Raw genomic sequence first — 15287 nt, 5'->3', positions numbered from 1 at the left:
GAGCACGTGTCTTTTTTATATGTTGGGGCATCTTTTGGGTATATGCCCAAGAGAGGTATAGCTGGATCCTCAGGCAGTTCAATGTCCAATTTTCTGAGGAACCTCCAGACTGATTTCCAGAATGGTTGTACCAGTCTGCAACCCCACCAACAATGGAGGGATTCCTCTTTCTCCACATCCTCTCCAGCATCTGCTGTCACCTGAGTTTTTGATCTTAGCCATTCTCACTGGTGTGAGGTGAAATCTCAGGGTTGTTTTGATTTGCATTTCCCTTATGACTAAAGATGTTGAACATTTCTTTAGGTGTTTCTCAGCCATTCGGCATTCCTCAGCTGTGAATTCTTTGTTTCTGAACCCCATTTTTTAATAGGGTTATTTGTCTCCCTGCGGTCTAACTTCTTGAGTTCTTTGTATATTTTGGATATAAGGCCTCTATCTGTTGTAGGATTGGTAAAGATCTTTTCCCAATCTGTTGGTTGCCGTTTTGTCCTAACCACAGTGTCCTTTGCCTTACAGAAGCTTTGCAGTTTTATGAGATCCCATTTATCGATTCTTGATCTTAGAGCATAAGCCATTGGTGTTTTGTTCAGGAAATTTTTTCCAGTGCCCATGTGTTCCAGATGCTTCCCTAGTTTTTCTTCTATTAGTTTGAGTGTATCTGGTTTGATGTGGAGGTCCTTGATCCACTTGGACTTAAGCTTTGTATAAGGTGATGAGCCTGGATCGATCTGAATTCTTCTACATGTTGACCTCCAGTTGAACCAGCACCATTTGCTGAAAATGCTATCTTTTTTCCATTGGATAGTAACCAGTACTCTTAACCACCGAGCCATCTCTCCAGCCCCTGAATCATTCTTAGAGGAACTATTTATCTTTAACTGAGGATCCTTGCCTACTCTGGCGGGGCCGCTCTTGGGATTTCTCCAGACTACCTCTTGCTGGCAGTGCAGTGATGTCACTCGTTTGACTCTGCATTGCCAGCAGATCGTCTGGTGTTCTATTTAGGCCGTCTCCTCCAACACAGGCTTCATATTCTCACTAATATATTCAATGAAGATGTGGGTCAATTGTCTACCATCCCTTGACTTCCAGGTCAGGCTGAGCCCATTCATTAACGGAACAGATCCTATCCCACGGACACCTGGAGGGATGTCCTGACTATGGTGAGCTCTAGCTCAGAGCTGAAAGGAAGCAGCTCAGCTGTCTTGCCAGTCCTCAGGGTCGCAGGATATTTGATCAGGCTGTGACCCTGGATATTGTGCTATTTACTTAAGAAGAGTCCCTGGCTCACACCTTTAATCCCTCAGGCTGGAATTTAGACTAACCCTTAGGACACACCTTTAATTCCAAACAATGAAGGTAAAGTGAGTTTGTAGAAGGAAGCACCCTTGTGATGTCTAATTAAGTGGCAGACGAAGTGACAACGCAGAGACAGATTTGATGATCGGAAATGCCCAACTCTCCTGAGAACAGACAGGAAGGGAAGCGACTTGAGGTGCAGTGCAGAGAGAGGGGAGGCGGTTTTACCAGGAGAGTTTTACAGAGACAGGTTGAAGAGAGAATGAGCCAGGAGATTAGAACATATTGCCAGAGTTGGCTTTGTGAGGGTCTGAGAATCACTGAAGAATGAGACCCTGGATTCAAATAGTATGTAGAAGGCAAAGTGTTTATTCAACAGCATCTTCTGCTTGCCGGAGAATGGAGACAGAGTATCTGCTTTGTAGGGTCATTTAAAGCCTGTTAGGGTAGGATGGGTGACTTACTTTCTCTTGATTGGTTGGCTGTATCTTCAGGGTGTCTTTGTTACTGGTTAGGGCTCTGGGTGGCACGAATCCTAAGATCAGTGCCTGCCGCTGGGGTGGCTGACCAGTGGTTCCTGGGAAACAAACTTAGGCCTAGTCTCCCAAAGTGCCAACTTGCAGCCTGTCATGGAGTCAGCCTGACTCTGGCTAACTCAGTTTTCTCAGTTTGAGGCTAAACAAAGCAATGCAGGAAAAGCACAGAGAGGACAGATTGAACCAGTCAGCTTGGAGAGGAGTTGGACCAGAACAGCTGAGATAAATCAGCCAGCCAGGACTCAGAAAGAGCTAGGAAGGGTGAACTTATTCAGCAGGAAATCTGAGTCTGAAAACATTCTAGGCCTAGATAAGGTTGTATGGGGACTAGAAGCTTTCATGACTAGGTCTAGGGTAGCAGACAGAGGCACTGATCCTCGGAGATGACAATTCAGGCAAATAAAAGATATGTTCACACTACGACAACACCAGATGCCCTTTTATCTTTGCAGTGTTTTCCCTTTTTCTTACCATTCCCTGTCAACCTCCTTAATTTCATTCATTTTTAACTTTACGTCTTAGTACAAGTCACTCCTGCTTGTCCTTTTCTATAAATAATGGGGTGTGGTAGTGGCTTTAATTGGTTTTAGAGCACCCCTGTTCATGGTTTGCTCTGTGTGCTGACACGCGACCACCGATGAAATGCTGACACTACTCTGTAAGCAAATCTAGTCTTTTTTAAAAACACTTTTAGCTTTAAAGACTGAGTATTTATAATTATGAATTGTGTGTATAGGGAAGTGTATGAATGAAGGTGCTCACAGAGTCAGAGGCTGTCAAATCCCTTGGAGTTGTAGAGCTGTAAACCTTTTGATGTGGTGCTGGGAACTGAACTGCAGTCAGTGTGTCATCTCTGCGGCCCAAGATTTTATCTTTAATACATTTAATTTATATATACAGGAGGGGGTATTTGGACATGGAACGCACAGCCTGCAGAGGCCAGAAAAGGGGGCTATTGTTTTTACTTTTATAGTGATTATTAATAATGCCAAGACTAACCAATGCGTGTGGGTGTGGGAACATTCACTGGGGGGCAGGTTAATGGGCAACCTGCCAGCAGCCACATCGCTAACAAAAAGTGACTCTTTGTTCCTCAGCAGCCATCGTCTGCATACTTCCACCAGCTGGGGTAGGCCTTAGGATACTCTTCTCCCATCTATGCTGGAGTTTGAATTGGCTTGATCTCGTGCAGCTATATCTTGTCCAGAAGACATAGTTTCACTCTCTCCTCTGAAAGATCAAGATCAAAGAGACCATGAAGACTAAAATGAGGAACAAGAAAAGACTCGGGCAGGGGGCGTGGCAGCGCGAGCCTCCCGAGGCTGTAGGGATGGTGAAGGCTCAGGCAGATGGCAAGCAGGCTATGCTGAAGACCGGCACCCGACGGTCCTGCGCTTGTCCCTCACCCAAGGGCTTAGCGGCGGTCTTTGTTCCCTGCATCACCATCTGCGGAGCTCTGGCCCGTGTGTGCGGATGTCCGCAGTTGCTGCGCCCGGGCTCAGGTTCAGGGCTGGAGGAGGAGCAGCTGCGATGGGGATGCTTCGGGCTGCTCCACCGACAGGAAGTGGGTCGGCTGCAAGGAGCCGGTGAAGGATCAAAGTATTTTAGAACATGCCTAAGAAGAGAGAGCACTTGACCAGAGTTCGAGAATCCTGTGGAGGGTGAGGAGGAGGAGGAGCGCCCAGGAAGCAGCCATAGGCCACTTACTGAGGAACAAATCGTTGGCTTGCAAGAAAGGCAGTATGATTCTATTGCTGAAAAGCAGAAAGCTGTGGATAGGAAAACCCAGAGGGAGTTAGCCTTACAAGAGGAGAAGTTAAGACTAGAAGAAGAAGCTTTCCACACTGCCCAGCATAAAGCAGCCAGGGCAGTCAGGCGGCAAAAGCTCCTGGAACGAGAAACGCAGAGACTTGCTCAGAGCTATCATCCTACTATCAAAGTGCAGGAACAGAAGAACTTTAAGTTCCTTCCAGTCTCCATCTGCGCCTAGAGCTAAGGCTGTCCCACAGCCCTTGAACACAAAAACCTGCCCTCAGAGAGCTGGTTTGCCAGCAGCGCTCTTCCTCCTAAGCCCACGGCCCACAGATGGGACCCCACTTTCTCTCCATTGACTGTCCAAGGAGAGACCCACCTAGAGTTCATGGGGTGCAGGAACCTCAGAGAGGCCTAGAACAGGACCCTTCAGGTCTTCATCTGCAACCAGAGCTAAGGCTTTCCCACAGTGCTTCAGACCCAAAACCTGCCCTGAGAAAGCTGGTCTCCCAAGAGCATTCTCACACCTAAGATCACAGGCCCACACACAGGCCCACAGTCTCACAGGCCTACAGGCTCACAGGCCTACAGGCTCACAGTGTGACTCACAGGCCCACAGTGTGGCCCACACACAGGCTCACAGGCCCACAGGCCCACAGGCCCACAGTGTGGCCCACAGGCCCACAGGCGCACAGGAGGGAAAAGCTCCTGTCAGAGACAGCAAGACCAAATAACATCAGAGATAACCACATGGCAAGAGGCAAGCACAGGAACCTAAGCAACACAAACCAAGACTACGTGGCATCATCAGAACCCAGTTCTGAAAAGCAAGATTTGCATATAAAATCACATCTCATGATGATGACAGAGGACTTTAAGAAGAACATAAATAATTCAATTAAAGAAATACAGGAGAACACAGGTAAACAAGTAGAAGCCCTTAAAGAGGAAACACAAAAATCCCTTAAAGAGTCACAGGAAACCACCACCAAACAGGTGAAGGAATTGGACAAAACCATCCAGGATCTAAAAATGGAAATAGAACCAATAAAGAAGTCACAAAGGAAGACAACTCTGGAGATAGAAAACCTAGGAAAGAGATGAGGAGTCATAGACGCAAGCATCACTAACAGAATTCAAGAGATTGAAGAGAGAATCTCAGGGGCAGAAGATACCATAGAAAACATTGACACAACAGTCAAAGAGAATGCGAAAAACAAAAAGCTCCTATCCCAAAATATCCAGGGAATCCAGGACACATTGAGAAGACCAAAATGAAAGGTAATAGGTATAGAAGAGAGCGGAGATTCCCAAATTAAAGGACCAGCAAATATCATCAACAAAATTATAGAAGAAAACTTCCCTAACCAGAAGAAAGAGATGCCCATGAATGTACAAGAAGCCTACAGAATTTCAAATAGATTGGACCAGAAAAGAAATTCCTCCCATCACATAATAGTCAAAACACCAAGTGCACAAAACAAGGAAAGAATATTAAAAGGAGTAAGAGAAAAAGGTCAAGTAACATATAAAGGCAGACCTATCAGAATCACACCAGACTTCTAAAAGAGACTATGAAAGCCAGAAGATCCTGGACAGATGTAAGAGAACACAAATGCTAGCCCAGGCTACTGTATCCAGCAAAACTCTCAATTAACATAGATGGAAAAGCCAAGATATTCCGTGACAAAATCAAATTTACACAATATCTTTCCACAAATCCAGCTCTACAAAGAATAATAGATGGAAAACTCCAACACAAGGAGGGAAACAAGAAAAAGCAAGAAAGTAATCTCCTTGCAACAAACTCAGAAGAAGAGAGCCACACAAACATAATTCCACTGCTAACCACAAAAATAACAGGAAACAAGTCACTATTCCTTAATATCTCTTAACATCAATGGGTTCAATTCCCCAGTAAAAAGACATAGACAAAAAGACTGGATACATAAACAGGACCCAGCATTTTGCTGCATTCAGGAAAAATACCTCAGTGACAAGGACAGACACTACCTAAGAGTTAAAGGTTGGGAAAAAAATTTCCAAGCAAACGGTCCCAAGAAACAAGATGGAGAAGCCACTGTAATTTCGAATAAAATCGACCTTCAACCAAAATTTATCAAAAAAGATAAGAAAGGACATTTCAGGGGGCTGGAGAGATGGCTCAGCAGTTAAGAGCACTGACTGCTCTTCCAGAGGTCCTGAGTTCAATTCCCAGCAACCACATGGTGGCTCATAACCATCTGAAATGGGGTCCGATGCCCTCTTCTGGTGTGTCTGAAGATAGCTACAGTGTGCTCACATACATAAAATAAATAAATAAATCTTAAAAAAAAAAAAGGACATTTCATACACATCAAAGGAAAAATGTACCAAGATGAACTCTCAATTCTGAACATCTATGCTTCAAATGCAAGGGCACCCACATTCATAAAATAAATTATACTAAAGCTCAAAGCATACATTGTACCACACACAATAATAGTAGGAGACTTCAACACCCCACTCTCATCAATGGACAGATCATGGAAACAGAAACTAAAGAGAGACAGTGAAACTAACAGAAGTTATGAACCAAATGGATTTAACAGATATCTATAGAACATTTCATCCTAAAACAAAAGAATACACCTTCTTCTTAGAATCTCATGGTATAGTCTCCAAAATTGACTATAGAACTGGTCACAAAACAGTCCTCAATAGATACAAGAAGACTGAAATAATCTCATGCATCCTATCAGATCCCCACGGACTAAGGCTGGTTTTCAATAACAACAAAGACAACAGAAAGCCCACATACACATGGAAGCTGAACAATGCTCTACTCAATGACAACTTGGTCAAGGGAGAAATAAAGAAAGAAATTAAAGACTTTTAAGAATTTAAAGAAAAGGGGCTGGGGATTTAGCTCAGTGGTAGAGCGCTTACCTAGGAAGCGCAAGGCCCTGGGTTCGGTCCCCAGCTCCGAAAAAAAGAACCAAAAAAAAAAAAAAAGAATTTAAAGAAAATTAAGGCACAGCATACCAAAACATATGGGATACAATGAAAGCCATATTAATAGGAAAACTCATGCCTCTGAGTGCCTCCAAAAAAAGTTGGAGAGAGCATACACTGACAGCTTGACAGCACACCTGAAAGCTCTAGAACAAAAAAAGAAGCAAATACACCCAAGAGTAGACAGCAGGAAATAATCAAACTTGAACCTGAAATCAAACAAGTACGAACAAAAATAACTATACAAAAAAGGAAAGAAAAAAAAAAAACCAACCAGGAGCTGGTTCTTTGAGAAAATCAACAAGGTAGATACACCCTTAGCCAGACTAACCAGAGGGCACAGAGAGTGTGTCTAAATGAACAAAATCAGAAATGAAAAGGGAAATTGAGGAAATTAAAAAAAACTATGAGAATGTACTACAAAAACCTAGACTCAACAAAACTAGAAAATCTGGCAGAGCAATCAGACAACAAAAGCGGTCAAAGGGATACAAATTGGAAAGGAAGGAGTCAAAATATCACTATTTGCGGATGATATGATAGTGTACTTATGTGACCCCAAAAATCTACCAGAGAACTCCTAAACCTGATAAACCACTTCAGCACAGTGGATATTTAACCACAGTTAAATCAGGATCAGATAAACCATCTAAACAGTCCCATAATCCCTAAAGAAATAGAAGCAGTCATTAAGTCTCCCAACCAAAACCAAAACCAAACCAACCAACCAAACAAACAAACAAAAAAACCAGAACCAGATAGGTTTAGTGCACCATTCTATCAGATCTTCAAAGAAGACATAATACTAATACTCTTCAAACTATTCCACAAAATAGAAACAGAAGGAACACTACCTACTTCATTCTTTAAAGCTACAATTATGCTTATACCTAAACCACACAAAGACCCTAAAAAGAAAGAGAACTTCAGACCAATTTCCCTCATGAATATCTATGCAAAAATACTGAATAAAATTCTGGCAAACTTAATCCAAAAACACATCAAAACAATCATTTACCATGATCTAGTAAGCTTCATCCCAGAAATGCAGGGATGGTTCAATATACGGAAACCCATCAATGTAATCTACTCAAAAATAAAAACTACATGATCATCTCATTAGATGTTGACAGAGTATTTGAAAAATTCAACACACCTTCATGGTTAAAGTGTTGGAAAGATCAGGAATTCAAGGCCCATACCTAGACATTGTAAGAGCAATATACAGCAAACCAATAACCAACTTCAAACTGAATAGAGAGAAACTTAAAGCAACCCCACTAAAGTCAGGGATTAGACAAGCCTGACCACTTTCTCCCTACTTATTCAATATAGCACTTGAAGTCCTAGCCAGAGCAATTAGACAACAAAAGCAGTCAAAGCGATACAAATTGGAAAGGAAGAAGTCAAAATATCACTATTTGCAGATGATATGATAGTATACTTAAGTGACCCCAAAAGTTCCACCAGAGAACTCCTAAACCTGTTAAACCACTTCAGCAAAGTGACTGGATATAAAATTAGCTCAAAAAAATCAGTAGCCTTCCTCTACTCAAAGTATAAAAAGACCAGGAAAGAAATTAGGGAAATGACACCCTTCACAATAGTCACAAACAATATAAAATACCTTGGTGTGATTCTAACCAAGCAAGTGAAAGATCTGTATGACAAGAACTTCAAGTCTCTGAAGAAAGAAAATGAAGAAGATCTCAGAAGATGCAAAGATCTCCCATGCTCATGGATTGGCAGGATTAATATAGTAAAAGTGGCCATCTTGTCAAAAGCAATCTACAGATTCAATGCAATCCGCATCAAAATTCCAACTCAATTCTTCATAGAGTTAGAAAGAGTAATCTGCAAATTCATTTGGAAAAACAAAAAACCCAGGATAGCAAAAACTATTTTTAACAATAAAGAACTAACTTATGGGGGGGGGGAATCACCATCCCTAACCTCAAGTAGTATTACAGAGCAGTAGTGATAAAAACTGCATGTTATTGGTACAGAGACAGGCAGATAGATCAGTGGAATAGAATTGAAGACCTAGAAATGAACCCACGGGGTTGGGGATTTAGCTCAGTGGTAGAGCACTTGCCTAGCAAGCGCAAGGCCCTGGGTTCGGTCCCCAGCTCCGAAAAAAAAAAAAAATGAACCCACACACCTATAGTCACTTTATCCTTAACAAGGGAGTAAAATCATCCAATGAAAAAAAGATAGCATTTTCAACAAATGGTGCTGGATCAGCTGGAGGTTAGCATGTAGAAGAATGCAGATCGATCCATGCTTATCACCCTGTACAAAGCTTAAGTCCAAGTGGATCAAGGACCTCCACATCAAACCAGATACACTCAAACTAAGAAAGAGAAAGTGGGGAAGAGCCTTGAACACATGGGCACTAGGGAAAATTTCCTGAACAGAACACCAATGGCTTATGCTCTAAGATTAAGAATCAACAAATAGGACCTCATAAAACTGCAAAGCTTCTGTAAGGCAAAGGACAATGTCATTAGGACAAATGGCTACCAACAGATTGGGAAAAGATCTTAACCAATCCCACATCCAATAGAGGGTTTATATCCAAAATATACAAAGAACTCAAGAAGTTAGACTTCAGAAAGCTAAAGAACGCTATTAAAAATGGGGTACAGAGCTAAACAAAGAATTCTCAGCTGAGGAATATCGAATGGCTGAGAAGTACCTAAAGAAATGTTCAACATCCTTAGTTGTCAGGGAAATGCAAATCAAAAGAATCCTGGGATTCTATCTCACACCAGTCAGAATGGCTAAGATCAAAAACTCAGGTGACAACAGATGCTGGCAAGGATGTGGAGAAAGAGGAACACTCCTCCATTGTTGGTGGGATTGCAAACTGGTACAACCATTCTGGAAATCAGTCTGGAGGTTCCTCAGAAAATTGGACATTGTACTACCTGAGGACCCAGTTATACCACCCCTGGGCATATACCCAAAAGATGCCCTAACATATAACAAGGACACATGCTCCACTATGCTCATAGCAGCCTTATTTATAATATCCAGAAGCTGGAAAGAACCCAGATGCCCTTCAACAGAGATATGGAGACAAAAAAATGTGGTACATCTACACAATGGAGTACTACTCAGCTATCAAAAACAACGACTACATGAAATTCATAGGCAAATGGATGGAACTAGAAAATATCATCCTGACTGATGACCCTGACTGATAGGTAACCTCACAGGGGTAAGCACGTCTGAGCACCATCTCCTCAGACCTGCCTGGGACAACAAAGCTGCCTTCTTCCAGACACCTCACCTGACTAATTACTCCTGACACACATGCTGAGGTCCACAGATGACAGCTGAGATCCACAGATTGGTACCTTTCAGCTACAGATGAACTCTCTTGCCAAAGCCAAACTGTACAACCCACGGGACAATTACTTGGTTCAATGACCCTTTGTCCTCCCAACCCCCACCCTCAGCCCTCATTACCACTCTAGCTTACTTGCACTACCCCTCCAGCCCATTTGTTGGGAGCAGCCTCAAGACTTTGGAAGCAGCTTTCAAGTTAAAAAGCAATTGTATTTTAGCCTTGGGTTAGATCAAAGCAGCCATACCTGGGCCTGCACCTGCAGGTCTGCTTGAATTCAATAGATAGAATAAATCTGGTCGTCAGGTCGCTTGGCACTGGTGGTCAGGTCACTAAGCAACCCACCCTACTGTCTGTGTGTGTGTGTCCCCTGACAGATTACTCAGCCAATATCCTGGCCATCGAGCCAGGCCCATTCTTTTGTGGTTAGCTAACCCCTCCCCACACTTTGCTTCTACCAATATATCTTCTGCCTGAGAAAAATTAAAAATTGTCAGCTTGATCAGTCCTCTTGACTTGCTGTCTGTTCTTTGTGTCTCTTGTCCCCCATTCTCTCCTAGGTGGACCCAGACCCTGGTCGACTGCCCTGTGGGTCAGGGCAACTGGTGACTGAACAGGGACAACAAATGTGGCTTCGAGTCAGATTACTACTGTGCTACCTGGAGATGCGAGACCATGGGAACCATCCTCTTCTTGGGATTGCATCACAGTGCCTAGCAATTTCTCTCCCCCCTCTAACTATATCAACTGCAATCCCCTCTGTAGGGGCAGTGAGCCTTCCTCCTTGGACTGGTGTCTTCTCCTAGATATTAAATTCACAGACCATGCAAAGGGCAAAGACTAGATGCAGGGCTTCTCTTGGGGCCTCTGTCTATATCAGTCTGGGATGGACACAGGTCTCACTTTTACCATAAAACTTCTCAAGGAACCCGTCCATGCTTCTGAGCCAATACCAATTGGGCCTAATCCCATCTTAGTACCCCCCCATTCCAACCTCCTTCAAAACTCAGTCCCCTAACCCTGCTAACCATGTTCCCACACTGTCAGTTTCTTCTCCCCAGAACCTTGTCCTTACCCTAATAAATCAGACCTTTCTTATACTTAATGCTACCTCCCCTGACCTTGTGGACAATTGCTGGCTATGTTATCACTCTCAGCTACCCTTCCTCGAGGGAATTGCTATTTCTGGTATGTTTTTTTCCCACCAATGACTCTCGACATTGCCACTGGCAACCTGGAGAGTGGAATGGTTTGTCCCTCTCCCAGGTCTCTGGATTGGGCCTCTGTGTCACCCTTATAGCTTCCCCCTCACAATACGCCCACCTTTTTATCTCACCCTTGCCCCTGATAAAAATAGCCAATACCTGCTGCCCTCTAATGACGCCTGGTGGGTTTGCCTTGATGGCTTTACTCCCTGTCTTTCTGTGGATTTCCACCCCCCCCAAAATTCTGACTTTTGCATTCTTGTACAATTAGTCCCTCGCCTAATCTACTACCGTTCAGAGGAATATTTTCATCTCTGGGGTCAGTCTTCTGACCTACCCTCCACTTTGGTCCATCAACGACGAGAACCCATTTCTGCCATCACCATATCAGTGCTCCTTGGCCTTGGTGCTGTGGAAGCAGGGACAGGTATCTCTTCACTCGTTCTCTCTAAATCTAGGTATCAAGAATTCAGCGCTACCATCGGTGCTGACGACCTGTCCAACTCCCCCTCTTCCCTCGCAGAAGTGGTCCTTTGGAATCGCAGAGGACTTGATCTGCTCTTTTTACAACAAGGAGGGCTCTGTGCAGCACTCAAAGAAGAGTGCCGCTTGTGTGTAGACAAGGCAGGCATGGTGAGAGTATGAAGGTTAGAGAAGGCTTAGAAAAGAGAAAGAAAGAGAGAGAAAAAGATGAGAGCTGGTATCAGAATTGGTTTTCAACCTCCCCATGGCTTACCGTTTTATTGCCCTCCATTTTAGGACCACTAGTAAGACTGGTTTTGCTTATCTCTTTTGGCCCTTGGGCCAAAATAGACTTACAGGCTTCATAAAGTGACAAATAGATGCTTTATCAGCTAAACCCACATGGATTCATTATCATAGATTGGCAATGGAGGGTCAGAAGCACATGATGAAGGCACTAATCCACCTTAAGCACTCCCCCATCCCATCTCTATCCAACCTAAGAAAGGGCATTTCCGCCCCTGGACCAGATAAGGGGAGGCGTCCCACGCCCTCCGCCTTCTTGGTGGCAAAGCTCCTTCTACCTTTGCTAAGGGATGAGAGGAGACACTGCAAGGGGATGCTTTTGTACAAAGCTCCTGACCCCTGAGGGACAAGCCTGACTGCATGAATGATTGATGGAGATCATCTATGTTTTCTCTTCTGATGCCCTTCGTGGGATCCCTGATTAATATTTTGCTTTTGGTTACACTGGGACCTGTGATTTTCAACAAGCTCATGGTTTTTATTAAACAACAACTCGAGACCATGCAGGCTAGGCCTATGCAGGTCCACTGTCATCGCCTTGAGATGACTGATCTAGGTGGGTCCTTTGCTACCAACCGCCTCCCCTGTGAGCTGAACTAGACAGTCAATGTCGGGTAAGAGAGCAACATTCTTTGACCATTTGAGGCCTAAGTCAGGAGGGCCACCATAAGCTGCTGCCTTATCCAATGACAGGCCTGGAGAAATAAGAATGTCTTGCTCCAACCTAAGACAGACACAGTTCTCAAGGGGCTCTCTCATGGCTTGAAGTCCTGCCTATGCCTTTCCTTGGCTGAGCTAGGCGTTTTCCGCTTCATGGGCCCTTGTATCCAAGCAACATATGTGGGGGTTAGCACCAGCCAAGAATACCAGAGGTCAGGCCTCTATCCTCGCCCTAGCAAAGAGTTTTTACCACCACGGTTTTATAAATAAAGAAAAAGGGGGAGATTTTGGGAGCAGCCTCAAGAGTTTGGAAGCAGCCTTCATGTTAAAAAGCAATTGTATTTTAGCCTTGGGTTAGATCAAAGCAGCCATACCTGGGCCTGCACCTGCAGGTCTGCTTGAATTCAATAGATAGAATAAATCTGGTCGTCAGGTCGCTTGGCACTGGTGGTCAGGTCACTAAGCAACCCACCCCACTGTTCCCCTCTACTGACAGACTTACCCAGCCAATATCCTGGTTATCGAGTCAGGCCCATTCTTTTGTGGTTAGCTAACCTCTCCCCACACTTTGCTTCTACCAGTATATCTTCTGCCTGAGAAAAATTAAAAACTGTCAGCTTGATCAGACCTCTTGACTTGCTGTCCGTTCTTTGCGTCTCTTGTCCCCCATTCTCTCCTAGGTGGACCCCAGACCCTGGTGGACTGCCCTGAGGGTCGGGGCACTTATTTAGTGTTTTCTTTGATACTTAAATCCCACCCAAAATTTTCACTACAAATGACACCTCTCGTTTAAAAAAAGTAAAAGGAGGAATTGCAGGATGGCAAGCTGTGAAAGGTACCCTGAATCCTGGTCAAAACAGGTCGAATCCCCTAAAAGGGACAGCAGGCGCATTCCCAGCCTCCTAGATCGGGGCCTCACTAGCTGCAGCACCGCCCCCCCCGCCCCGCCCAAAACCCCTGTACAGAGATTTGAGACAGACCAGTCACGCAAACCCCTAACCCCTCCTCCATAGGTGAGGACATGACCACAGGTCAAGTAGGCTCAAAACAGAGCAGTAGTAGAGACAAGACCACGCCCCCAAATATGTAGATGAAGTCTTCCCAAGCTCTTAGGCCAAACCAATAGGAAGTACCTGCCGTCAGACACCGACCCATCCAAAAAACTGTATTTAAGGGTCGTGTTCAGAATTAAAGGCGTGCAGGAATTATTCCATCGTCTGAGAGCTTCTGTCATAAGAGCTGTAACACCGCCGAAATCACCTCCAGAAGCTCCTCACTGGCTAGTCAGTCTCCTGCTGGCTCAGCCGGGCCTGAGCAGCCCAAGCCGCTCAAAGGAGAAGGGCGGGCAGCTGGGTGGGGGAGCGGGAGGCGGGCAGCGGGGGCAGCGAAAGCTGTTCTCCCTCCCTGCCTGAACTCTCTACCTTCGCCAGAACCTGAGCACCTAGCCGGGCAAGAGATCACTGTGAAGAGCAATCCGAAGAGCCCTACAGTAGCCCAATCACAAAAAACACATGGTGTGCACTCTCACTCATACCATGTAAAACTTGATATTAGCCCAAAGCTAATCCATAGACCACGTGAAGCTCAAGAAGAACGACCAAAGTGTGGATGCTTCAGTCCTTCTTAAAAGGGGGTCCAAAAAAAAGGGGGGGTCCTTCTTAAGAGGGGGAACAAAAATATTCATAGGAGGAGATATGGAAACAAAGTTTGGAGCAGAGACTGAGGAATGGCCATTCAGAGCCTGGCCCACCTGGGGATCCAGCCCATACACATATAGCCAGCAAACACAGACAATACTGCTGATGCCAAGAAGTGCATGCTGACAGGAGTGTGATACAGCTGCCTCCTGAGAGGCTCTGTCAGAGCATGGCAAATACAGAGGTGAATGCTAGCAGCCAACCATTGAACTGAGTGGGGTCCCATTGGAGGAGTTAGGGGAAGGATTGAAGGAGCTGAAGGGCTTGGCTCTCCGTAAGTACAACAGTACCAACCAACCAGAGCTCCCAGGGACTAAACCACTACCCAAAGAGTACACACGGACAGACCCATGGTTTCAGCTGCATATGTAGCAGAGGATGGCCTTAAGGGCCTGCCAAGGCTGGACCCCCACCCCCACCTGTAAGGGCGGGGAAGTGAGAAGGTGGTTGGGTGGAGAACACCCTCATAGAAGGAGGAGGAGGGGGAGGAGGGGGAGGAGGGAATGGGATAAGGACGGGAAACTAGGAAAGGGGGTAACATTTGAAATGTAAGTAAAAAAAATCCGGGGGGGGGGAAGGGAGGGAGGGAGGGAGAGAGAGAGAGAGAGAGAGAGAGAGAACAAGCGTTAGATTGGCTGGCCGCACAACAGGTTTCATAGTAACTAGCCTTGAACTTCTAGTCCTCCTGCTTCCATTTCCCCAGTGTAAGATGACAGGCTGTGTGTTCCATCACACCCAATTTTCCGCGAATAAATCCGTTTTTTTCTTGTGTCCTTTTTGGAGACAGGGTCTCCTGCAGCCCAGGATAACCTCTCACTACACAGCCTAGGATTAGCCCGCAACTCCAAATCATCCCTTTACCTTCGGCAAGGCGCACAAGCCCAGTCAGATCTGAGCCAGCTGTGAAGTACCTCTGAGAACCCAGGCCAGAGCAGCAGTTTCCGGACTATGCTGAAGACGATGGGTCTCTGGTCCTGTCCATCAGTGGCCCTGGAACCAATCAGGATCGCGCATAGCAGAGCCT

At 45.0% G+C, this 15287-nt stretch overlaps 1 long non-coding RNA gene across 2 annotated transcripts; it reads right to left on the bottom strand.

Annotated features, from left to right (window-relative positions):
- Positions 1 to 1648: 1648 nt before the first annotated feature.
- LOC102548752 (uncharacterized) lies at positions 1649 to 15178 on the bottom strand. Of its 2 annotated transcripts, XR_015640257.1 has the most exons (4): positions 15125 to 15178; positions 13700 to 14785; positions 13069 to 13159; positions 1649 to 3065 (listed from the first exon to the last, which is right to left on the bottom strand). It is a non-coding gene; the product is annotated as an uncharacterized LOC102548752 (long non-coding RNA). The 2 variants fall into 2 exon arrangements; XR_015640256.1 differs by lacking the exon at positions 13700 to 14785.
- Positions 15179 to 15287: the final 109 nt, after the last annotated feature.

This window comes from Rattus norvegicus, chromosome 16 (assembly GCF_021556685.1).
Source record: "Rattus norvegicus strain SHRSP/BbbUtx chromosome 16, alternate assembly SHRSP_T2T, whole genome shotgun sequence".
Lineage (NCBI taxonomy): Eukaryota > Metazoa > Chordata > Mammalia > Rodentia > Muridae > Rattus > Rattus norvegicus.
This window is presented reverse-complemented; position numbering and strand designations above follow the sequence as displayed.